Below are 27215 nucleotides of genomic sequence, written 5' to 3' on the forward strand. Positions count from 1 at the left end.
GATGCTAAGATATGGTTTAATTCTCTTGATCCTGGTTGTGTGCGTAGTCCCCAGGATATGATTTATTACTTCTCTTCTAAATATTTCCCTGCTCATAAGAAACAAGCTGCTTTAAGGGATATATATAATTTTGTGCAAATTGAAGAAGAGAGTCTCCCACAAGCTTGGGGGAGGCTTCTCCAATTACTTAATACTTTGCCTGGTCATCCTCTTAAGAAAAATGAAATACTTGATATCTTTTATAATGGACTAACCGATGCCTCCAGAGATTACCTGGATAGTTGTGCTGGTTTTGTTTTCAGGGAAAGAACACCGGATGAAGCTGAAATTCTATTGAATAATATGTTGAAAAATGAAAATAATTGGACACTTCCTGATCCAATTTCTCAGCCTATTCCTAAATCAACTCCGAAGAAGAGAGGTGTTCTATTTCTCAGTCCTGAAGATATGCAAGAGGCAAAGAAATCTATGAAAGAAAAAGGTATTAAAGCTGAAGATGTTAAGAATTTACCTCCTATTGAAGAAATACATGGTCTTAATTTACCGCCTGTTGAAGAAACATATGATCTTAATCCTTTACCTATTGAAGAAACTCATGGTCTTGATAGCCCGACATAGGTAGTAAAGGTAAATTCTCTCTATAGATATGATAAAGCTGAAATCCCATTTACTAAGTTTGCTAGCCCATGCTTAGATGAGTTTGATAAATTTATGGCTAAGCAAGAAGATTTTAATGCTTATTTTGGTAGACAATTGAAATACAATTCAAATATGCTTGAACACTTTGGTGATTATATGGCTAATGTCAAAGGTGAACTTAAACTTATTAGTAAACATGCTTCTATGGTTACCACTCAAGTAGAACAAGTACTTAAAGCTCAAAATGATTTGCTCAATGAATTAAATAGCAATAATAATAATAATGTTGTTAGAGTTATGACTAGAGGTGGCAAAATGACTCAGGAACCTTTGTATCCTGTAGGCCACCCTAAGAGAATTGAGCAAGATTCTCGGAGAAATAATATAGATGCACCTAGTCCTTCTAAAAGGAAGAAAAAGAAAAATGATAGGACTTTGCATGCTTCTAGTGAACCTATTACTGAAACACTTGAGAATCCAAATGATATTTCTATTTTTGATGCTGAAACTCAATCTGGTAATCAGAATCCAAGTGATAATGTTAATGATAATGTTCATGATGATGCTCAACCTAGTAATGATAATGATATAGAAATTGAACCTACTGTTGATCTTGATAACCCACAATCAAAGAATCAACGTTATGATAAGAAAGACTTTGTTGCTAGGAAACATGGTAAAGCAAGAGAACCATGGGTTCAGAAACCCATGCCTTTTCCTCCCAAACCATCCAAGAAAAAAGATGATGAGGATTTTGAGCATTTTGCTGAAATGATTAGACCTATCTTTTTGCGTATGCGATTAACTGATATGCTCAAAATGAATCCTTATGCTAAGTATATGAAAGAAATTGTTACAAATAAAAGAAAGATACCAGAAGCTGAAATTTCCACCATGCTTGCTAATTATACTTTTAAGGGTGGAATACCAAAGAAACTTGGAGATCCCGGTGTACCAACTATACCATGCTCCATTAAAGGAAACTATGTTAAAACTGCTTTATGTGATCTTGTAGCCGGTGTTAGTGTTATGCCTCTCTCTTTATATCTTAGACTTGATTTGAATAAGTTGACACCTACTGAAATATCTTTGCAAATGGCTGATAAATCAACTGCTATACCTGTCGGTATTTGTGAGGATGTGCCTGTTGTAGTTGCAAACGTTACTATTTTAACGAACTTTGTTATTCTTGATATTCCTGAGGATGATAGTATGTCTATTATTCTTGGAAGACCCTTTTTGAATACTGCAGGGGCTGCTATTGATTGCACTAAAGGCAATGTCACTTTTCATGTTAATGGTAATGAGCATACGATACACTTTCCGAGGAAACAACCTCAAGTTCATAGTATCAACTCTATTGGAAAAATTCCATCTATTATATTTGGAGGTTTTGAATTTCCTCTTCCTACTGTCAAGAAGAAATATGATATTCTTATTATTGGGGATGTGCATATCCCTGTTGAGGTAACATAGTGTTATTCGAAATTTCTCTGGTTCCATGTTATTCGGAATGAGTTCGTTAACAAGACTTGATCAACCTTGTTAGTGGATTCCTTTTGATGATCATGAGATGGATGAAACTAGAAGGCACAACCTTCTATACCCTCCTTTCACTTTCTGTTATTTATATTAAATACAATAAAGTAGTATTTTTCTATCTGTTATCTGATTATCCGTGCAATATAAAAATACCCCGAAAATAAAAGTCCTCCAAATGCCCTGAAATTTAAATATGATTTTTTCTGGAATATTTGAGAATATTTGGCACTGAGAACACAGCAGGGGGGTCAACCACCTGCCCACGAGGGTGGAGGGCGCGCCCTACCCCCTAGGTGCGCCCCCTGCCTCGTGGGCCCACGGTGGCCCTCCTCCACTTATCGTTTCACCCACACACTCCTTCTTCCTCCCCCCAAACACGAATAACCAGCTCAAACCCGAGTCCAAGCTTGTTTTGCTACCATTTTTGATCTCCTTGCTCAAAGCTCCTCTCACAAAACTGCTTGGGGAGATTGTTCCTTGGTATGTGACTCCTCCATTGGTCCAATTAGTTTTTGTTCTAATGCTTTATTCATTGCAATTTTTTGCTGCTTAGGTGACCCTGTTCTTAAGCTTGCATGTCAAATTTATATGGTCAAAAGTAGTTTTGATGCATGATATATGCCCTAGGCACTTGTAGGAGTAGTTGCTATCAATATTATTGAGTTTGGTTTACTTTTATTTTGAAGTTACTAAATTTTTTTAGAATTTTTCAGCAGAAGAAAAATGCTTAGGAAAATGTTCCAAGGTGGTTCCTCAAGGAAGCAAGGACCCAGGCTTGCAATGCGTGATGCTGATGAAGAACCACCAAGAGACGCTCCAGTGCGTCCTTGTGAGTGACCTTCTGAAAATTTTATGGATCGAGCAGGAATTAAGGAAGAATTCAACGCATATTTGCGTAACGCTGATCTTGTGAGCTTCGAGGAAGAGAAGTGCAGCCAGTATCACAATCTCACTAGTACCTTTGTTAGGAGGTTTGAATTTTCATCTTCATGTAACTCTCCAACTGTCCTGTTTGATCTTTATGAAAATTCTTATACTATGGACTTAGAGGATTTTACCACTGCTTGCAAACTTCCACAATGGGGTAGTATAAGGGATCCTCGCAAATCTGAATTTAGAGATTTTCTTGCTAGCATAACTGTGGGAGAATCTAGAGATATAACACAAGCTACCATAGGGAGCATTCACTTTCCTGCTATACATTATTTTGCTCTCTTCATAGGTAGATGCATTAATGGTAAAGATGAGGCATGTCACATGTGTGTCCCTGACCTCAGTATTCTTAGGAGTGCTATGTTAGGAGATAAATCTTATAATTTGGGAGCCATTGTTGCACGTAGGTTGCATCTTAATAGATTTAATGGAGATTTCTTTGGAGGAATTTATGCAACCTGCATAGCTAATTTTCTTGATGTAGCCATACGCGAAGATGATATTGAATTACCACCTGCTTACTTAGACTTTAATGCTATGGTTCACCACCAGTTTGTCGAGAGGAATGGATCACCTCTCCAGTATCGACTAATCTTTGACAGACGTCGTGCTGTCCATATTACTCTCCCTGCTCCTGCCTTCTTTGATCATCGGACAAAATGAAGATATGTTATTACCAGAGAGGAGGCAGATGAGTACGAGAGGAGAGCAGAGGCCATTCGTCGCCACGCTGCAGCTCAGGAGGCGATAGCCGCTGCATCTCAGTACGACCCCAACTACTATTATGGATATCCGCCAGGCCAGCCGTGGCCATAGACCAACTTAGTTCAAAAGCCTAAGCTTGGGGGAGTACGTATTTCCCACCGACATTACATTTATGTTCACACACTTATTGCTAGATGTCGGTGCTCATACTTTTTCATTGTATCATCCATGCTAGTTTAATTTCCTTTTTATGCTTTCTTCTTGTGCGTTTGATAAACCTTAAGAAAAACCAAAAAAATTAGTTGTAGTTTTTAATTAGTTTACTTTCCATGCCTGTAGTAGTAATTAAAAAGAAAACCCAAAAATATTTCTTGTTCTTCTTTTACTTGTTGGGAGCTCTCCCGTGTAAATAGTTTTATTTCTTTTCTTTTCTTTTCTTTGGGGGTCGATAGGAGAAGACCATAATTAAATTGTTGTAGTGGCTCTTATATGCATTATTGTTGATCTGACAAAAGAGCCCATATTGCCTGGTCTTCTCCTGTTTATTGAATGCTTGCAGATTCCAGCTTAGTCCAATGCACGTGCACTATTATTATTATTCACATCGTTCGATCGTGCAAGTGAAAGGCAGTTATGACGATATATGATGGACTGACTGAGATAAGAAAGGCTGGTATGAACTCGACCTCTTTTGTTTTTGTAAATATGATTAGTTCATCATTCTTGATTCAGCCAATTATGAATAAACATGTTTGCAATGACAACTAGACATCATAGTTTCTTGTGCCATGCTTGATTAGCTATGAGTTATAATGGTTTACCTTGCGTGCCAACATGCTATTAAAATGGTTATGATGTGGTATGATAGGGTGGTATCCTCCTCCGAATGATTTAAGTGACTTGACTTGGCACATGTTCATGCATGTAGTTGAAACAAAATAAACATAGCCTTCACGATATTTATGTTCATGGTGGATTATATCCTACTCATGCTTGCACTCGGTGTTGATTAATTTTAATGCATGTTCATGACTGTTGTCGCTCTCTAGCTGGTCGCTTCCCAGTCTTTTGCTAGCCTCCACCTGTACTAAGCGGGAATACTACTTGTGCATCCAATCCCTTAAACCCCAAATTTATTCCACATGAGTCCACAGTACCTACCTATATACGGTATCTACCTGCCGTTCCAAGTAAATTTGTATGTGCCAAACTCTAAACCTTCAAATAAATATCCTGTTTTGTATGCTCGAATAGCTCATGTATCAACTAGGGCTGTCTGTATCTTCCATGTTAGGCGGGTTATTCTCAAGAGGAGTGGACTCCGCTCCTCACTCACGAGATAAATGGCTGGTTACCGGGATGCCCAGTCCCATGCATTATGCAAACTAAATCAAAATAATTGCAAACAAAACTCCCCCTGGGACTCTTGTTAGTTGGAGGCACTCGTTGTTTCGAGCAAGCCATGGATTGATGCTTGTTGGTGGAAGGGGGAGTATAAACTTTATCATTCTATTTGGGAACCGCCTATAATGTGTGTAGCATGGAAGATATCGCCATCTCTTGGTTGTTATGTTGACAATGAAAGTATACCGCTCAAAATATTATTCACCTCTATTTCAAAACCGAGCTCTAGCACCTCTACAAATCCCCGCTTCCCTCTGCGAAGGACCTATCTATTTACTTTTATGCTGAGTCATCATCCTCTTATTAAAAAGCACCAGTTGGAGAGCACTGCTGTCATTTGCATTCATTATTGTTAGTTTACATTGAGTAAGACTTGACTGGATCTCTTTTACCATGAATTACAATGTCTAGTCAGTCCTTGGTCTTTGAAGGTGCTCTGCATTTATGTTTTGCGGTCAAAGAAAGGGCTAGCGAGATACCATCTTGTTATATCATATTATGACTGTTTTGAGAACGTGTTGTCATCCGAGATTTATTATTATTGCTCGCTAGTTGATTATGCTATTGATATGAGTAAACTTGAGACCTAAGCGTTATTGCGAATGTGGTTAGTTATAATCTTTGCTGAAAACTTGAATGCTGGCTTTACATATTTACAACAACAAGAGCAAACAGAGTTTGTAAAAGTTTTTCTTTATCACTTTTAGTTTGTCAACTGAATTTCTTGAGGACAAGCAAAGGTTTAAGCTTGGGGGAGTTGATATGTCTCCGTCACATCTACTTTTCCAAACACTTTTGCCCTTGTTTTGGACTCTAACTTGCATGTTTTGCATGGAACTAACCCGGACTGACGCTGTTTTCAGCAGAATTACCATGGTGTTATTTATGTGCAGAAACAAACGTTCTTGAAATGACCTGAAACTTCACGGAGCAACTTTTTGGAAAATATAAAAAATACCTGCAAAAGATGAAGGCCAGGGGCCCACCACCTGTCCACGAGGGTGGGGGGCGCGCCTGCCCCCCTAGGGCACGCCCCCTACCTCGTGGGCCCCCTGGAGCTCCTCTGACTCCAACTCCAACTCTATATATTGTGTTTCGGGGAGAAAAAAATCAGAGAGAAGGATTCATCACGTTTTACGATATGGAGCCGCCGCCAAGCCCAGAACCTCTCGGGAGGGCTGATCTGGAGTTCGTTCGGGGCTCCGGAGAGGGGAATCCATCGCCATTGCCATCGTCATCATCAACCATCCTCCATCACCAATTTCATGATGCTCACCGCCATGCGTGAGTAATTCCATCGTAGGCTTGCTGGACGGTGATGGGTTGGATGAGATCTGTCAGGTAATCGAGTTAGTTTTGTTAGGGTTTGATCCCTAGTATCCACTATGTTCTGAGATTGATGTTGCTATGACTTTGCTATGCTTAATGCTTGTCACTAGGGACCGAGTGCCATGATTTCAGATCTGAACCTATTATGTTTTCATCAATATATGAGAGTTTTTGATTCTATCTTGCAAGTCTATAGTCACCTATTATGTGTTATGATCCGTTAACCCCGAAGTGACAATAATCGGGATACTTACCGGTGATGACCGTTGTTTGAGGAGTTCATGTATTCATTATGTGTTAATGCTTTGTTCCGGTACTCTATTAAAAGGAGGCCTTAATATCCCTTAGTTTCCGTAAGGACCCCGCTGCCACGGGAGGGTAGGACAAAAGATGTCATGCAAGTTCTTTTCCATAAGCACGTATGACTATATTCGGAATACATGCCTACATCACATTGATGAACTGGAGCTAGTTCTGTGTCCCCCTAGGTTATGACTGTTACATGATGAACCGCATCCGGCATAATTCTCCATCATCAATCCATTGCCTACGAGCTTTCCATATATTGTTCTTCGCTTATTTACTTTCCCGTTGCTATTGCTATCATCACTACAAAATACCAAAAACATTACTTTTGCTACCATTAACTTTTGCTACCATTACCACTACTATCATATTACTTTGCTACTAAACACTTTGCTACAGATATTAAGTTTCCAGGTGAGGTTGAATTGACAACTCAGCTACTAATACTTGAGAGTATTCTTTGGCTCCCCTTGTGTCAAATCAATAAATTTGGGTTGATTACTTTACCCTCGAAAACTGTTGCGATCCCCTGTACTTGTGGGTTATCAGCCTTGTTTCAACGCATTGCAATACCATTTACGCTCACTTTTATCATTAGTTACCTTGCTGTTTTTATATTTTCAGATTACAAAAACCTTTATCTACCATCCATATACCACTTGTACCACCATCTCTTCGCTGAACTAGTGCACCTATACAATTTACCATTGTATTGGGTGTGTTGGGGACACAAGAGACTCTTTGTTATTTGGTTGCAGGGTTGCTTGAGAGAGACCATCTTCATCCTACGCCTCCTACGGATTGATAAACCTTAGGTCATCCACTTGAGGGAAAATTGCTATTTTCCTACAAACCTCTGTACTTGGAGGCCGAACAACGTCTACAAGAAGAAGGTTGTGGAGTAGACATCAGTTAACGTGGTCAAGGAACGACTTCCATCGGAAGCGTACTGTAAGTGGAGAGGCCGACAACTGGGTCCACGGCTACAGCAAGGAAGTGCCTCATTATTATGCGGAAAATAATGATTCCTCCACCTGACAGCAGGGACCCACCGGATGGGCCACCGTATGTCGCAAAAAAACGTTTCCCCTGGCTGCTGTGACCCACCAGCTACATCTTCGCATGCAAGAAAGTGCGTCCATATTATGGGCAAAAAAATGATTCGCCCCCTGACTGCTGGGACGCACCAGCTACATCTTCACACACAAGGAAGTGCCTGACAGCCGGGACCCACCTGGTCGAAGCGTACGTAGCATTGACATTCTGGTCGTGAATGTGTACGTACATACTGGTCGATGTAGAGGCGTGCGTGTGTTGTAGTAGATGCGCGCACGTGTCCTAGTAGAGGCGCGCACGTAGCATGTACACATACTTACAGCGGTCAAGGTGCAAGAAAGAAAATACGGCCACGTACGTACATACGGGCGGGGTCTCGAACGCCTACTCACGCATACGTATGGCCAGGGCTCGTGTACATGGCTGGGTCGGAACGGAGAAGCTGCACGGTCATCGTGATCATGGGGAGGCAGCCGGCTGGGTTGGAAAGGAATGCGTCGTCGTGTTCATCGGGAGCCAACTGGCGTGGATGGAACAGCCGATGGAAACGAGGCCTGGCGTACCGCAGAACAGAAGAAACGGCCTTGTGTTCGACTGGACACGGTCGAAATGGGATCCTGTTCATTGGGAGGGGTCTGGCGTACCGCAAAATGGAGGAAACGGACCTCCTACGGTCGAAACAGGGTCCTGTTGATCGGGAGGGGTGTGGTGTACTGCAAAACGGAGAAAACGGACTTGTGTTGGAGCGCTACGGTCGAAACGGGGGTCCTGTTCGTCGGGAGGGGTGTGGCGTACCGCGAAACGGGACTCCACGGTATATTGTTCATCTCCACCGCCGACTGCCTCCACGGGCTACTGTTCATCCACCGTCGACTACCTCCATGGGCTCTTGTTCATCCACCGTCGACCTCCTCCAGCCTGCACCTGCGACTATTCATCCACAGGCTCCTGTTCATCCAGCCTCCACCGCTCCTCCACCGGCTACTATTCAACCAGCCCTCTCCACGGGGTCCTGTTCAACCACCCCTCCACGGGCTACTATTCATCTAGCCCTCCACCGGCTACTGTTCAACTAGCCCTCCACCAGCTACTGTTCAATAAGCCCTCGACGGGGTCCTATTCATCCAGCCCTCCACGGGGTCCTGTTCATCCATCGGCTAGATCGATAGGGGTACTGTTCATCCAGCGGTAACGACCTCTACTACCACGGGGTCCTGTTCATCCAACCCCCCACTGGAAACTGTTCATCCAAACCCCCTCAACAACGCTCACTGTTCATCAAGGGAAGGAGGCAGCAATGTTCGTTCGGCTTCAGTTGGCAGCAATAGCGAAGGAATCACTCGGGTTCAGTTAACAGCAAGGGATCGATCGATCACTCGGGTTCAGTAACGCGTAGCCTGCAGTGCAATCGCTCGGGTTCATTTAGAGCCCAACGCCTTGCACACATGCGCATACGTATGAGATAAACGCGCATCGCTCGGCCCACGACCACCCACCATAACTGGGAACTCCCCGATATTTTCCTCGCCCTCGCTTCTACCATGGTTTTTTTCCTTCATGGACGGCCCAAAGAATGTCATGCAGCTGCGTCTCTGGCCCGCACAGGACGAAAAGCCCATTTTCTGTCATGATTTTTTGTCATATAAGTAGGACCCCATCACATCTATGATGATACCGGGTTTTGTCACAATTATCGTCATAGAAGTGTCATAAGTATGACATAATTTTTTTTCGTTCGGCCCAAAATGTCACGGATGTGTCTTTTTTTGTAGTGATACCTTGCTGCACTTTATTTTATTTGGCGTTTGATCTATCAATTTATTACAACTCTCTCATGTCCGTTTGCCAATTTCTGGCACCGTTACCCGAAAGGGATTGACAACCCCTTTAATACGCCGGGTTTCGAGTATTTGTTATTTGTGTGTAGGTGTTGTTTATGTAGTGTTGCTTGGTTCTCCTGCTGGTTCGATAACGTTGGTCTCATCACTTAGGAAAATACCTATCGTTGCTATGCTGCATCATCCCTTCCTCTTTGGGGAAATACTGACGTAGTTCTAGCAGACATCAAAAGGAATTTCTGGCGCTGTTGCCGGGGAGGCATTGATACGTCTCCGTCGTATCTATAATTTTTTATTGTTCCATGCCAATATTATTCAACTTTCATATACTTTTTGGCAACTTTCTATACTATTTTTGGGACTAACATATTGATCCAGTGCCCAATGCCAGTTCCTGTTTGTTGCATGTTTTTTGTTTCGCAGAAAACACATACCAAATGGAGTCCAAACGGAATAAAAACTGACGGAGATTTATTTTGGAATATTTATGAATTTTGGGAAGTGGAATCATTGCGAGACGGTGCCCGAGGGGGGCACGAGGTAAGGGGGCGCGTCCCAGGGTGTCAGGCGCGCCCCTGACCCTCGTGGCCACCCCGTAAGGCGGTTGGAGCCCTTCTTTCGCTGCAAGAAAGCTAATATCTGGATAGAGATCGTATTAAAATTTCAGCCCAATCGGAGTTACGGATCTCTGGGAATATAAGAAACGGTGAAAGGGAAGAATCTGGGAACGCAGAAACAGAAAGAGGCAGAGAGACAAATCCAATCTCGAAGGGGCTCTCGCCCCTCCCGTGCCATGGAGGCCATGGACCAGAGGGGAAACCCTTCTCCCATCTAGGGAGGAGGTCAAGGAAGAAGAAGAAGAAGGAGGGGGCTCTCTCCCCCTCGCTTCCGGTGGCGCCGGAACGCCGCCGGGGGCCATCATCATCATCACCGCGATCTACACCAACACCTCCGCCATCTTCACCAACATCTCCATCACCTTCCACCCTCTATCTACAGCGGTCCACTCTCCCGCAACCCACTGTACCCTCTACTTGAACATGGTGCTTTATGCTTCATATTATTATCCAATGATGTGTTGCCATCCTATGATGTCTGAGTAGATTTTCGTTGTCCTATTGGTGGTTGATGAATTGCTATCGGTCTAGTAAAGTAGTCAATTGCTTAGGGAAAATTTCGCAACTCCTACCACCACTTTTCCACACTCGCTATATTTACTTTATTGTTTCTTAACCTAAACAGCCCCTGCCTTTTATTTATGTACTCTTTATTATCTTGCAAACCTATCCAACAACACCTACAAAGTACTTCTAGTTTCATACTTGTTCTAGGTAAAGCGAACGTCAAGCGTGCGCAGAGTTGTATCGGTGGTTGATAGAACTTGAGGGAATATTTGTTCTACCTTTAGCTCCTCGTTGGGTTCGACACTCTTACTTATCGAAAACTGTTGCGATCCCCTATACTTGTGGGTTATCAAGACCTTTTTCTGGCGCCGTTGCCGGGGAGCAATAGCGTGGGGTGAATATTCTCGTGTGTGCTTGTTTGCTTTATCACTAAGTAATTTTTATTTGCTGTTATTAGTTGTTCTTTATCTTTAGTTATGGATATGGAACACGAAATACCAAAAAAATTAGGTGTACTTGCTACTCATGGAGATGGGGAACCTCCTAAAACCCTCGATGCTGGTTATGTGAAAGATATTATGTACTACTTTAATAATCCCGAGAAAACCCCATTCAATTATGTAATGGGAGTAACATTGGATCAACGTGAATACTTTAGGGATTATCGCTTGACGCAAAAAGGGAAACTATTATGGGATCAAATTTATATATTGAAGTGGTATGCTAGACAACTATGCTCGGAATATGATTATACTTGTTGCTCTAGGATGAATTCTCCACACCTCCCCTTTTCATGCAGATTTAATGATAATGAAACCTTGGCTTCTTATGCTAGAGGTATATATGATTACTATGATGTGGAACAAATAGAAGAATTTGTTGCTTTTATGGGTGCTTATGAAATTGAATCTATGTTTAAAGAGTTTGACGATATTGATGATGCTTGTTATAGATCTGAAAATTTATCTATCCTCAAATATTGCTATGAGAATTATGAATACAATTATGATATTAATGCACTTATTAAGAAAGTCTCCGCTGTCCAAGAAGAGACTAATATTTTGCAGGAGTCTATGGAAGAAGAATTGATGACACCGTGAGCTCATTGGATGAAAAAGATGAGGAGGAGAGTGAAGAACAAAAGGAGGAAGAGCGGATTGATCACCCGTGCCCACCTTCTAATGAGAGTAACTCTTCAACTCATACATTATTTAATTCCCCTTCGTGCTTACCGAAGGATGATTGCTATGATGACTGTTATGATCCCATTGATTCTCTTGAAATATCCCTTTTTGATGATGCTTGCTATGCTTGTGGCCAAGATGCCAATATGAATGATGCTTATGGAGATGAACTTGCTGTAGTTCCTTATGCTAAACATGAAATTGTTGCTATTGCACCCACGCATGATAGTCCTATTATCTTTTTGAATTCTCCCGATTATACTATATCGGAGAAGTTTGCACTTATTAAGAATTATATTGATGGGTTGCCTTTTACCGTTGCACATGATGATTTTGATGAATATAATATGCATGTGCTTGCTGCTCCTACTTGCAATTATTATGAGAGAGGAACTATATCTCCACCTCTCTATGTTTCCAACATGATAAAATTGCAAGAAACTATTTATACTATGCATTGGCCTTTACTTTGTGTGCATGAATTGTTCTTTAATGACATGCCGATGCATATGAAGATAGTTAGACTTCGTCATTACATGATATATGTTACTTTGTGCTCACTACTAAATTATAAATCATTGTTGATTCCAATTAGCTTTGATATACCTTGGGATCCGGGTGGATTCACTACTTGAGCACTATATGCCTAGTTTAATGGCTTTAAAGAAAGCACTGCCAGGGAGACAACCCGGAAGTTTTAGAGAGTCATTTATTTCTGTTGAGTGCTTTCATATAGTTTAAAAACAACAAAAATAAAGAGGGGGACCCAAAACTTTTCAAAAAGGAAAGTGAAAGTGAGAAAGACAAGCACTGTTGAAGTGGGAGAGCTCCTTGAACTTTGTTCATGCTCACGGCAACTTTGTGAATCTTGATTACAGAAACTTTTCAATTAAAATAATTATCCACTTGTACAATTCCATTATATTATAAAAATAATGTGCCAAGGTTTGCCTTTAGGATGTTTACATTTGCTTGATGGTTTGTACGGTGCAGGACAGAAACTTTGGCTGTAGTGCGCGATTTTACATTTTTAGCTGGAACGTCAAATGGTTCTGATTCTTTTTGCACTGTCTTCCTATACAAATTTTTTATTTTTACTAATTTTGGCAGAATTTTTCAAGTATCAGAAGTATGCTGAATGTTCAGATTATTACAGTCTGTTCTGTTTTAGACAGATTCTGTTTTTGATGCATAGTTTGCTTGTTTTGATGAAACTATCAATTTATATCAGTGGATTAAGCCATGAAAAAGTTATATTACAGTAGAAACAATGCAAAAACAGAATATGAATTGGTTTGCAAAAGTACTTAGAGTAGTGATTTGCTTTATTATACTAACGGGTCTTACCGAGTTTTCTGTTGAAGTTTTGTGTGGATGAAGTGTTTGATGATTGAGAAGGACTCGATGTGAGAAGAAGGAAGAGAGGCAAGAGCTCAAGCTTGGGGATTCCCAAGGCACCCCAAGTAAATATTCAAGGAGACTCAAGCGTCTAAGCTTGGGGATGCTGGGGAGGCATCCCCTCTTTCTTCAACAAATATCGGTATATTTTCGGATTCGTTTTGTTCATGCGATATGTGCAAGTCTTGGAGCGTCTTTTGCATTTAGGTTTTTATTTTTCTTTGCACCATGCTGGTATGAGATAGTCCTTGGTTGATTTATAGAATGCTCTTTGCACTTCACTTATATTCTTTGAGTATGGCTTTATAGAATGCTTCATGTGCTTCACTTATATCATTTGAAGTTTGGATTGCATGTTTCTCTTTACATAGAGAACCGCCATTTGTAGAATGCTCTTTTGCTTCACTTATATTTGTTAGAGCATGGGCATATCTTTTGTAGAAAGAATTAAACTCTCTTGCTTCACTTATATCTATTTAGAGAGATGAAAGGAACTGGTCATTCACATGGTTAGTCATAAAATCCTACATAAACTTGTAGATCGCTGAATATGATATGTTTGATTCCTTGCAATAGTTTTGCGATATAAAGGTGGTGATATTAGAGTCATGCTAGCTGAGTAATTGTGAAATTTAGAAATACTTGTGTTGAGGTTTGCAAGTCCCGTAGCATGCACGTATGGTGAACCGTTATGTAACGAAGTCGGAGCATGAGGTATTTATTGATTTTCTTCCTTATGAGTGGCGGTCGGGGACGAGCTGGTCTTTTCCTACCAATCTATCCCCCTAGGAGCATGCGTGTAGTACTTTGTTTCGATGAATAATAGATTTTTGCAATAAGTATGTGAGTTCTTTATGACTAATGTTGAGTCCATGGATTATACGCACTCTCACCCTTCCATCATTGCTAGCCTCTCTAGTACCGCGCAACTTTCGCCGGTACCATAAACCCACCATATACCTTCCTCAAAACAGCCACCATACCTACCTATCATGGCATTTCCATAGCCATTCCGAGATATATTGCCATGCAACTTCCATCATCATCATATACATGACTTGAGCATTTATGTCATATTGCTTTGCATGATCGTAAGATAGCTAGCATGATGTTTTCATGGCTTGTCCGTTTTTTTATATCATTTCTACGCTAGATCGTTGCACATCCCGGTACACCACCGGAGGCATCCATATAGAGTCATACTTTGTTCTAGACATTGAGTTGTAAGTAAATAAAAGTGTGATGATCATCATTATTAGAGCATTGCCCCCAAAAAAGGGGGAGAGGCCAAAGAAGCCTAAATAAAAAAGGTGGGCCAAAGAAGCCCGCAAAAAAATAAAAAAAATAAAAAGGGGCAATGCTACTATTCCTTTTTTCCACACTTGTGCTTCAAAGTAGCAGCATGTTCTTCATATAGAGAGTCTCTTGAGTTATCACTTTCATATACTAGTGGGAATTTTCATTATAGAACTTGGCTGGCATATTCCAACAATGGGCCTCCTCAAGTGCCCTAGGTCTTCGTGAGCAAGCAAGTTGGATGCACAACCACTTAGTTTCTTTTGTTGAGCTTTCATACATTTATAGCTCTAGTGCATCCGTTGCATGGCAATCCCTACTCCTCACATTGATATCTATTAATGGGCATCTCCATAGCCCATTGATACGCCTAGTTGATGTGAGACTTTCTCCTTTTTTGTCGTCTCCACATAACCCCCACCATCATATTCTATTCCACCTATAGTGCTATGTACATGGCTCACGCTCATGTATTGCGTGAAAGTTGAAAAGGTTTGAGAAACGTCAAAGTATGAAACAATTGCTTGGCTTGTCATCGGGGTTGTGCATGATGTGAATGCTTTGTGTGGTGAAGATGGAGCATATCCAGACTATATGATTTTGTAGGGATGAGCTTTCTTTGGCTATGTTATTTCAATAAGACATAATTGCTTGGTTGGTATGCTTGAAATATTACTGTCTTTATGTCAAAGGATATATTATTGCTTTGAATCACTCGTGTCTTAATATTCATGCCATGATTAGACATATGATCAAGATTATGCTAGGTAGCATTCCACATAATTTTTTTATCATTTACCTACTCAAGGACGAGCATGAATTAAGCTTGGGGATGCTGATACGTCTCCGTCGTATCTATAATTTTTGATTGTTCCATGCCAATATTATTCAACTTTCATATACTTTTTGGCAACTTTCTATACTATTTTTGGGACTAACATATTGATCCAGTGCCCAGTGCCAGTTCCTGTTTGTTGCATGTTTTTTGTTTCGCAGAAAACACATACCAAACGGAGTACAAACGGAATAAAAACTGACGGAGATTTATTTTGGAATATTTATAAATTTTGGGAAGTGGAATCATCGCGAGACGGTGCCCGAGGGGGGCACGAGGTAGGGGGGCGCGCCCCAGGGTGTCAGGCGCGCCCCTGACCCTCGTGGCCACCCCATAAGGCGGTTGGAGCCCTTGTTTCGCCGCAAGAAAGCTAATATCGGGATAGAGATCGTGTTAAAATTTCAGCCCAATCAGAGTTACAGATCTCCGGGAATATAAGAAACGGTGAAAGGGAAGAATCTGGGAACGCAGAAACAGAGAGAGACAGAGAGACAGATCCAATCTCGGAGGGGCTCTCGCCCCTCCCGTGCCATGGAGGCCATGGACCAGAGGGGAAACGCTTCTCCCATCTAGGGAGGAGGTCAAGGAAGAAGAAGAAGGAGGGGTGCTCTCCCCCCTCGCTTCCGGTGGCGCCGGAACGCCGCCGGGGGCCATCATCATCACCGCGATCGACACCAACACCTCCGCCATCTTCACCAACATCTCCATCACCTTCCCCCCTCTATCTACAGCGGTCCACTCTCCCGCAACCCGCTGTACCCTCTACTTGAACATGGTGCTTTATGCTTCATATTATTATCCAATGATGTGTTGCCATCCTATGATGTCTGAGTAGATTTTCGTTGTCCTATCGGTGGTTGATGAATTGCTATCGGTCTAGTAAAGTAGTTAATTGCTTAGGGACAATTTCGCAACTCCTACCACCACTTTTCCACAATCGCTATATTTACTTTATTGTTTCTTAACCTAAACAGCCCCTACCTTCTATTTATGTACTCTTCATTATCTTGCAAACCTATCCAACAACACCTACAAAGTACTTCTAGTTTCATACTTGTTCTAGGTAAAGCGAACGTCAAGCGTGCGTAGAGTTGTATCGGTGGTCAATAGAACTTGAGGGAATATTTTTTCTACCTTTAGCTGCTCGTTGGGTTCGACACTCTTACTTATCAAAAACTGTTGCGATCCCCTATACGTGGGTTATCAGGCATCATCAACATCTACCAGGTTCTTAATCACAAATCTCATCTCCTCGCAGTTTACATTATTTGCCATTTGCATCTCGTTTTCCTCTCCCCCACTTCACAAAAATTTGCCATTTTATTCACCCATTTTTTCGTTCGCCGTTTTCTTGCCAGATCTATCTTTGTTCTTGCTTTCTAGTCTTAGTGGCTAGCGTGTCTACTACTCCTTTGTCACCAGATTTTGAAGTTTTATACTTCAAGCATTGACAGGGAGAAAATTTGAAAGATGCTTGGTATATGCTAATGGAATCCTATCGTGTTTGCAACCTAAAAGGAGACGCAAAGAATTTGCTTCATAATTTTTACATAGGATTGGCTTGGCATCATAGACAACTCTTAGATTTTGCCGCTAAAGGGAATTTTATTGAGCTTGATGCTAATGTTGCCTATGAAATTTTAGAAGGGATTCTGGGAGTTCCACCTCAAAAGAAGGGGTATTCTTTCAACCCAGAGGGAGTTCAGATGTTGGACAAACTTCATGATTTACACAAACATATGGTTGAATTGCAAAAACATAACGAACCCCTCCAACATCTTAATGGTAGTATCAGTCGCATGAATACCTTGATTACTCTTTGTAATAAGAGATTGGATATTTTAGATCTAAAGATGGTGTCTTTTAAGAGAATTTAGGGAAGCGCAAAGAGCCTCCCGGGTTTGAGAAAGCCCTTACAAAAGTTTCCAAAACTACGGATGACAAAACTTAGATCCCTGCTTTATGCCTAGCTAGGGGCGTAAAACAATAGCACTTGTTGGGAGGCAACCCAATGAATAAAATTTATTTTTCTTCCTATTCTTGAGTTTTTGCACAATTATGATACTATTATGATTGTGTTTTTGTGTTTTAGTTAGTGTCTGGGCCAAGCAAAGCCTTTAGGATCTTCTTGGGTGATAGTTGACTTGGTGTTGCTGAAAAACAGAAACTTTTGTGCTCGCAAAAATAATTATCATTTTTAACAGGAGTGTGATAAAACACCAATTCTTTTTGCAGAAGATTAATATACAAATTTCTCAGGTTGTCCTAATTTTCCAGAATTTTTGGAGTTACATAAGTATTCTAAATATCCAGATTGCTACAGAATGTTCTGTTTTTGATAGATTCTGCTTTCTTTGCATTGTGTGCTTGTTTCGACAATTCTATGGTTTTGTTTGAAGAGTTTTTGCCATAGAAAAGTTGGAATACAATAGATATAATTCAAAAATAAAATATGAATTGGTTTGCAATAGTACTTATAGTGGTGATTTGTTTTCTTATACTAACGGATCTCACGAAGGTTTTGTTGAGTTTTGTGTGATTGAAATTTTCATGTTTTGGGTGATGTTACAATGGATGAAGGGATAAGGAGTAAGAAAAGCCTAAGCTTGGGGATGCCCATGGCATCCAAAGCCATTATCCAAAGAGAATCAAGCAACTAAGCTTGGGGATGCCCGAGTGGCATCCCCTTTTTATTCTAACTACCATCAGTATTTTACTCGAAGCTATATTTTTATTCGTCACATACTATGAGTTTTGCTTGGAGCGTATTGTATGATATGAGTCTTTGCTGGTTTTGCCTTTTGTTTTAAGTCTTGAATCCTTGCTGGATACACCTATTTGAGGGAGCCAAAATTATGTCATGACTTGTTAGAATTGCTCTCTATGCTTCACTTAAATCATATAAAATAGCATATAAAACATCCAAGGTTGATAATATAATAGCATGGAATAATAAAAAATTATAGATACCTTGGAGATGTATCAAGCATCCCCGAGCTTAATTCCTGCTCGTCCTCGAGTAGGTAAATGATAAAAACAGAATTTTTGATGTGGAATGCTACCTAACCTATTTATCAATGTAATTTTCTTTATTGTGGCAAGAATAGTCAGATCCATAAGATTCAAGACAAAAGTTTAATATTGACATAAAAATAATAATACTTCAAGCATACTAACTAAGCAATTATGTCTTCTCAAAATAACATGGCTAAAGAAAGCTCATCCCCACAAAATCATATAGTTTGGCTATGCTTCATTTTCGTCACACAAAATGCTCCTATCATGCACAACCCTGATGACAAGCCAAGCAATTGTTTCATACTTTAGTATTCTCAAACTTTTTCAACTTTCACACAATACATGAGCGTGAGCCATGGACATAGCACTATGGGTGGAATATACTATGATGATGGGGGTTGTGTGGAGAAGACAAATGGGATAAAGTCTCACATCGACGCGGCTAATCAATGGGCTAGGGAGATGCCCATCAATTGATGTCAATGCAAGGAGTGGGGATTGCCATGCAACGGATGCACTAGAGTTATAAATGTATGAAAGCTCAACAAAAGAAACTAAGTGGATGTGCATCCAACTTGCTTGCTCACGAAGACCTAGGGCATTTGAGGAAGCCCATTGTTGGAATATACAAGCCAAGTTCTATAATGAAAAATTCCCACTAGTATATGAAAGTGACAAAATAAGAGACTCTCTATCATGAAGATCATGGTGCTACTTTGAAGCACAAGTGTGGAAAAAGGATAGTAGCATTGTCCCTTTTATATATATTTTTATTTTTTATTTGACCTTTCTTTTTTTTGGCCTTTCCTTTATTGGGGACAATGCTCTATTAATGATGATCATCACACTTCTATTTATTTACAACCACTACTAGGAAAAGGGCTATAGATGATACGGACATTAATGGCGCACCATGTATGTGGTGCGCCACTGCTATATAGTAGTGGCGCACCAGATACAGGTGCGCCATTATTGACATATTACTAATGGCGCACTTGGTGTGTTGTGCGCCATTAGTAGTTTAAAAAAAATAAAAAAATTTGTTAGTAATGGCGCACCATGGGGTAGTGCGCCATTACTTGTTGACATAGTAATGGTGCACCACACCCATCATGCGCCATTAGGAGTTTTGAAAAAAAATTGTTAGTAATGGCGCACCATGGGATAGTGCGTCATTACTAGTTAAAACTAGTAATGGCGCACTATCCCATGGTGCGCCATTACTAACGCATTTTTTTATTTTTTTTCAAAACTACTAATGGCGCACCTGGTGTGTGGACCGCCTTTTCAGTTTTAAAAAAATAAAAGAAAATGCTGGAAATGTCAAAAAAATAAAAGAAAATAAGTTTCCCATGTGTTATGTGGTCTAGTTGTTGGGAAAATTTACAAATATGAATTTCGACTTTATTTGCAATATCTCTCTGGAATTTAGTAAAATGGGCATAACTTTTGCATACGAACTCGGATTAAAAAGTTTTTTATATGAAAAATCATCTACTCAAAAATTCCCGTTCAACATCTTCAAAACCCCCCAAAACCTAACAGAACGAAAGATACGGGGCTTTTAAGATCTAGAGGGGGGAAAATGAAAAAAATCAAACTTACTAGTGGCGAACAATTTGCTAGGTGCGCCCCTAGTAATAGAAAAAAATTGGATTTTTTTTTCAAAATATGATACGTAATATGACCGGGAAGTTTGAAATATTTTTTCAAAATTTCATCACACTCATGAACATGAACAAAGTCTTAGACATCAACAAGGTTTAATAGGATTGATATGATATGATATATATATATATATATATATATATATATATATCAACAAGTGCCTGTGAAGTGAGCTGGTGCTGGGGTTGGATAGAACTGCGAAGTTAAGCGTGATTGGGCTGGAGTAGTGTGAGGATGGGTGACCTTTCTGGAAGTTTGACCACAGAGTGATTTGACTTGGGATTAAGCATATTGACCCGAGATTAAGCCATAGTGACTCGAGATTAAGAAAATAAAAGAAAAAAAATTGAAAAAAAAATTCTGAATTTTTTTTGAAAAACAATTGTTAGTAATGGCGCACTTCTATGTGGTGCGCCATTACAAAGCAACCGTGGGATATACTAATGGCGCACTGCGTGGTGCGCCATTAGCATACCAAATACTAATGGCGCACCTGTGGTGCGCCATTAGTAAAAAATTCTAATGGTGTGATGCTAGTAGCGCACCTGTAGTGCGCCATTAGTAGCCAAAATAGGTGCACCACTAGCAGGCCTTTTCCTAGTAGTGAACTCAATGGCTACAACTCGGTACTAGAACAAAATATGACTCTATATGAATGCCTCCGAAGGTGTACCGGGATGGGCAATGAATCAAGAGTGACATGTATGAAAAATTATGCATGGTGGCTTTGCCACAAATACGATGTCAACTACATGATCATGCAAGGCAATATGACAATGATGAAACATGTCATAATAAACGGAACGGTTGAAAGTTGCATGGCAATATATCTCGGAATGGCTATGGAAATGCCATAATAGGTAGGTATGTTGGCTGTTTTGAGGAAGATATAAGGAGGTTTATGTGTGATAGAGCGTATCGTATCATGGGGTTTGGATGCACCAGCGAAGTTTGCACCGACTCTCAAGGTGAGAAAGGGCAATGCACGGTACCGAAGAGGCTTGCAATGATGGAAGGGTGAGAGTGCGTATAATCCATGGACTCAACATTAGTCATAAAGAACTCACATACTTATTGCAAAAATCTACAAGTCATCAAAACCAAGCACTACGTGCATGCTCCTAAGGGGATAGATTGGTAGGAAAAGACCATAGCTCGTCCCCGACCGCCACTCATAAGGAAGACGATCAAAGAAACACCTCATGCTTCAAATTTGTCACACAACGGTTACCATACGTGCATGCTACGGGACTTGCAAACCTCAACACAAGTATTTCTCAAATTCACAATTACACAACTAGCACGACTCTAATATTACCATCTTTATATCTCAAAACAATCATCAAGTATCAAACTTCTCATAGTATTCAATGCACTCTGAATGAAAGTTTTTATTATACCCATCGTGGATGCCCATCATATTAGGACTAGTTTCATAACCAAAGCAAACTACCATGCTGTTCTAAAGACTATCAAAATAATATAAGTGAAGCACAAGAGTTCATCTATTTCTTCAAAATAAAACCACCACCGTGCTCTAAAAGGATAAAAGTGAAGCACTAGAGCAAATGACAAACTACTCCGAAAGATATAAGTGAAGAACAATGAGTAGTTTAATAATTATGTAACTATGTGAAGACTCTCTAACACTTAAGAATTTCAGATTTTGGTATTTTATTCAAACAGCAAGCAAAACAAAAGAAAATAAAATGACGCTCCAAGCAAAACATATATCATGTGGTGAATAAAAATATAGCCTCAAGTAAAGTTACAGATGAACGAAGATGAAAGACGGGATGCCATCCGGGGCATCCCCAAGCTTAGGATCTTGCCACTCCTTATTCCATAGTCCACCGAATCTGTACCCAAAACTTGAAAACTTCACAACACAAAACTCAACAGAAAACTCTTAAGCTCTGTTTGTATAACAAAGAAAATCACCACTTAGGTACTGTCAAGACAAGATTCGTATTTTTTCTCACAAGATGCCTACTGTGCCATATCATTTCTACAATTTATATTAAGCAATATAAGCCATAGAAACTAGAAAACAAGCAAACTATGCATCGAAAACAGAATCTCCAAAAATAGAACAGTCTGTAGCAATCTGTATCAAACGTATACTTTTGTAACCCCAAAAATTCTGAAAGAAATTGTGGACCTGAGGAATTTGTCTATTAATCATCTGCAAAGAGAATCAACCTAATCGCACTCTCCAGTAAAAAATGGCAGCTAATCTCGTGAGCGCAAAAGTTTCTGTATTTTACTGCAAGATCGCAAAGACTTCACCCAAGTCTTCCCAAAGGTTGTACCTGGCACAAACACTAATGAAAACATAAAACCACATCTAAAAAGAGGCTAGATTAATTATTTATTACTAAATAGGAGCAAAAAGCAAGGACCAAAATAAAATTGGGTTGCCTCCCAACAAGTGCTATCGTTTAACGCCCCTAGCTAGGCATGATGATTCCAATGATGCTCACATAAAAGATAAGAATTGAAACTTAAAGAGAGCATCATGAAGAATATAACCAGCACATTTAAGTCTAACCCACTTCCTATGCATAGGGATTTTGTGAACAAACAACTTATGGGAACAATAATCAACTAGCATAGGAAGGCAAAACAAGCATAACTTGAGAACTTTAAGCACATAAAGAGGACACTTGATATTATTGCAATTCCTACAAGCATATGTTCCTCCCTCATAATAATTTTCAGTAGCATCATGAATGAATTCAACAATATAACTATCACATAAAGCATTCTTGTCATGATCCCCAAGCATATAAATTTTATTACTCTCCACATAAGCGAATTTCTTCTCCTGAATAATAGTGGGAGCAAACTCAACAAAATAATTACCATGTGAGGCATAATCCAATTGAAAACTAAAATCATGATGACAAGTTTCATGGTTATCATTATTCTTTATAGCATACAAGTCATCACAATAATCATCATAGACAGCAACTTTGTTCTCATAATCAATTGGAACCTCTTCCAAAATAGTGGAATCATTACTAAATAAAGTCATGACCTCTCCAAATCCAGTTTCGTAATTATCACAATAAGATTCAACACCCTCCAAAATAGTGGGATCAGTACTTCCTAAAGTTGACACTCTTCCAAACCCACTTTCATCAATATAATCATCATAAATAGGAGGCATGCTATCATCATAATAAATTTGCTCATCAAAACTTGGGAGACAAAAAATATCATCTTCATCAATCATAGCTTCCCCAAGCTTGTGGCTTTGCATATCATTAGCATCATGGGTATTCAAAGAATTCATACTAACAACATTCCAATCATGCTCATCATTCAAAGATTTAGTGCCAAACATTTTAATGCATTCTTCTTCTAGCATTTTGGCACAATTATCGGAATCCTTATTTTCATGAAAGATATTAAAAAGATGAAGCATATGAGGCGGCAACCTTAATTCCATTTTTTGTAGTTTTCTTTTATAGAATAAACTAGTGATAAAACAAGAAACTAAAAGATTCGATTGCAGGATCTAAAGATATACCTTCAAGCGCTAACCTCCCCGGCAACGGCGCCACAAAAGAGGTTGATGTCTACTACACAACCTTCTTCTTGTAGACGTTGTTGGGCCTCCAAGTGCAGAGGTTTGTAGGACAGTAGAAAATTTCCCTCAAGTGGATGACCTAAGATTTATTAATCTATGGGAGGCATAGGATGAATATGGTCTCTCTCAAGCAACCCTGCAACCAAATAACAAGGAGTCTCTTGTGTCCCCAACACACCCGGTAAATTGTATAGGTGCACTAGTTCGGCGAACAGATGGTGATACAAGTGCAGTATGGATGGTAGATAAAGGTTTTTGTAATCTAAAAATATAAAAACAACAAGGTAATTAATGATAAAAGTGAGCGTAAACGGTATTGCAATGCTAGGAAACAAGGCCTAGGGTTCATACTTTCACTAGTGCAAGTTCTCTCAACAATAATAACATAATTGGATCATATAACTATCCCTCAACATGCAACAAAGAGTCACTCCAAAGTCACTAATAGCGGAGAACAAACGAAGAGATTATTGTAGGGTACGAAACCACCTCAAAGTTATTCTTTCTGATCGATCTATTCAAGAGTTCGTACTAGAATAATACCTTAAGACACAAATCAACCAAAACCCTAATGTCACCTAGATACTCCAATGTCACCTCAAGTATCCGTGGGTATGATTATATGATATGCATCACACAATCTCAGATTCATCTATTCAACCAACACAAAGAACTTCAAAGAGTGCCCCAAAGTTTCTATCAGAGAGTCGAGGCGAAAAGTGTGCCAACCCCTATGCATAAGTTCACGAGGTCACGGAACTCACAAGTTGATCACCAAAACATAAATCAAGTGGATCACGTGATATCCCATTGTCACCACAGATAAGCACATGCAAGACATACGTCAAGTGTTCTCAAATCCTTAAAGACTCAATCCGATAAGATAACTTCAAAGGGAAAACTCAATCCATCACAAGAGATTAGAGCGGGAGAAACATCATAAGATCCAACTATAATAGCAAAGCTCGCAATACATCAAGATCATTACGAATCAAGAACACGAGAGAGAGAGAGAGAGAGAGATCAAATACATAGCTACTAGTACATACCCTCATCCCCGAGGGTGAACTACTCCCTCCTCGCCATGGAGAGCGCCGGGATGATGAAGATGGACGCCGGAGAGGGATTCCCCCCTCCGACAGGGTGCCGAAACGGGTCTAGATTGGTTTTCGGTGGCTACAGAGGCTTGCGGCGGCGGAACTCCCGATCTAGGTTATTTTCTGGAGGTTTCAGTATATATAAGAGGTGTTGGAGTCGGGAACAACTCAGGGGGGTCCCCGAGGAGGCCATGAGGTAGGGGGCGTGCCCAGGGGGGTAGGGCGCGCCCCCACCCTCGTGGTGGCCTCGGACTCTTCTGCCCCATCTCCGGTACTCCGTGGGCTTCTTCTGGTCCAAAAATGATCTCCATGAAATTTCAGGTTAATTGGACTCCGTTTGGTTTTCCTTTTCTGCGGTACTCAAAAACAAGGAAAAAACAAAAATTGGCACTGGGCTCTAGGTTAATAGGTTAGTCCCAAAAATCATATAAAATAGCATATAAATGGATATAAAACATCCAAGGCTGTGTGCGTAGCGCCTTGTATTTCGTACACGATCAATCAAACCGGTAGGATGCGATTCTATGCATAACATTATTTTGCACGGTTTGATGTGAATAGTATGCCTCATGTGTATGTGATGCATGTGTGTAAATTATACATGGCCTACGTGTCATGTTTGTCAGCCGGCAGGAGCCAAAGTGTTGTCATTATATTGTATAACAACTTGCGTGCCGACTTGTGACTCTGTGTAAAATTCATTACTAGTTGTAGTAGTTGGATAATAGAGATCAGGTTGGTGGTTGGCGTCCCGGCGTGACAAACAAGATGGAGTTCCTAGATGGTCATCGGAGTCGGAGCCGACCTGGAAGAACTGCCATGAAGGAGCCATACTATTTCACAATATATGTTTATTTGAGATTGTTATGCTTCTTACTTTCTATGCATGTTTGAATGGTAGAAAGCTCCCTCGTGAATATCAAGTAAATTTCCATTCCCGATGTTGCACCTTCGCTCATCAAGTACGTCTAGTAGTGGGCTCACAAAATTGGGGTACTGCTAGGTGTCCTTGAACTGAAGTGTTCGTGTAGGACACGGACATGCACTACATCAGGTTAACTTGACAAGGCTATCAAAACGGTTTTGGGCCTTGTGGCATAGAAGGTTGGGGCTGGGGTATGAGATACCTTCCCGACCGACAGGAGTCGTATAGAGATACGATTAGCAAGGAGTTACTTACTGGATAGGCATGTTGTCTAGCAGTGATGCTAAATCTCACTAGTCGCATGTGCTAGTCGGATCCTGAATCACTGAGAGTTTGCAGAGGGATTCCAACTTCAGTGGGAGTATTTATTTAAGGCTTACTCTACATAAACACATTGCTTAGTGATTGCATATTTTCTATTGTAGATCAATGGCACCACCTGCTCAACCCAACTTTGCATTGAAATCAATTCTGGAAAAAGGATAAACTAAATGGAACAAACTTTACCACCTGGTATAGAAATCTGAGAATTGTTCTCAAGCATGATAAAAAGGAACATGTTCTAGAGGATCCACTTCCAGAGGAACCTGCCGATAATGCTAGTGCCACAACTTAGATTGCCTACCAGAAACTCATTGATGAATCAACGGAGATCAGTTGTTTGATGCTGGCTTGTATGGGGCCCGATTTGCAACAGCACTTCGAAAATGTTGAGGCTTACGATATGGTCGAGAGTCTCAAGAGCAGGTTTCAGACATAGGCTAGGACCGAAAGGTTCGACGTCTGGCGATCCTTGATGGATTGCAAGCTGAAGGAAGGTGATCCACTGAGCCCACATGTGATCAAGATGATCGGATATGTGCAAGCTTTGGATCGTTTGGGCTTCCCACTCTTGGATGAGCTGGCTACAGATGCAGTTCTGGGTTCTCTTCCACCCAGCTATGGGACGTTCATCTCGAACTATCATATGCATGGCATGGATAAGAAGCTAACTGAATTACTTGGGATGCTCAAAGTGGCAGATCAGGATATTAAGAAAGGCACGCATCAAGTGTTGATGGTGCGGAAACCGACTAAGTTCAAGAAGAGTTGGTCCAAGAAAAAGGCTAAGGCAAAGGGCACGGAGACAGTAACCTCCGCCGCTGCGCCAAAGTCTGGACTGGACTCGAAGACCATTTGCTATCATTGCAAGGAAACCGGTCACTGGAAGAGGAACTATAGCAAGTGGCTTGCAGAGCATGGCAAGAAGGCCGGGAATGCTTCTTCAGGCAAAGGTACACTTGTTGCATATGTTATAGACATTTACCTTGCTGACATACCTAG

This window comes from Triticum urartu, chromosome 7 (genome assembly GCF_003073215.2).
Source record: "Triticum urartu cultivar G1812 chromosome 7, Tu2.1, whole genome shotgun sequence".
In the NCBI taxonomy this organism is placed as follows: domain Eukaryota; kingdom Viridiplantae; phylum Streptophyta; class Magnoliopsida; order Poales; family Poaceae; genus Triticum; species Triticum urartu.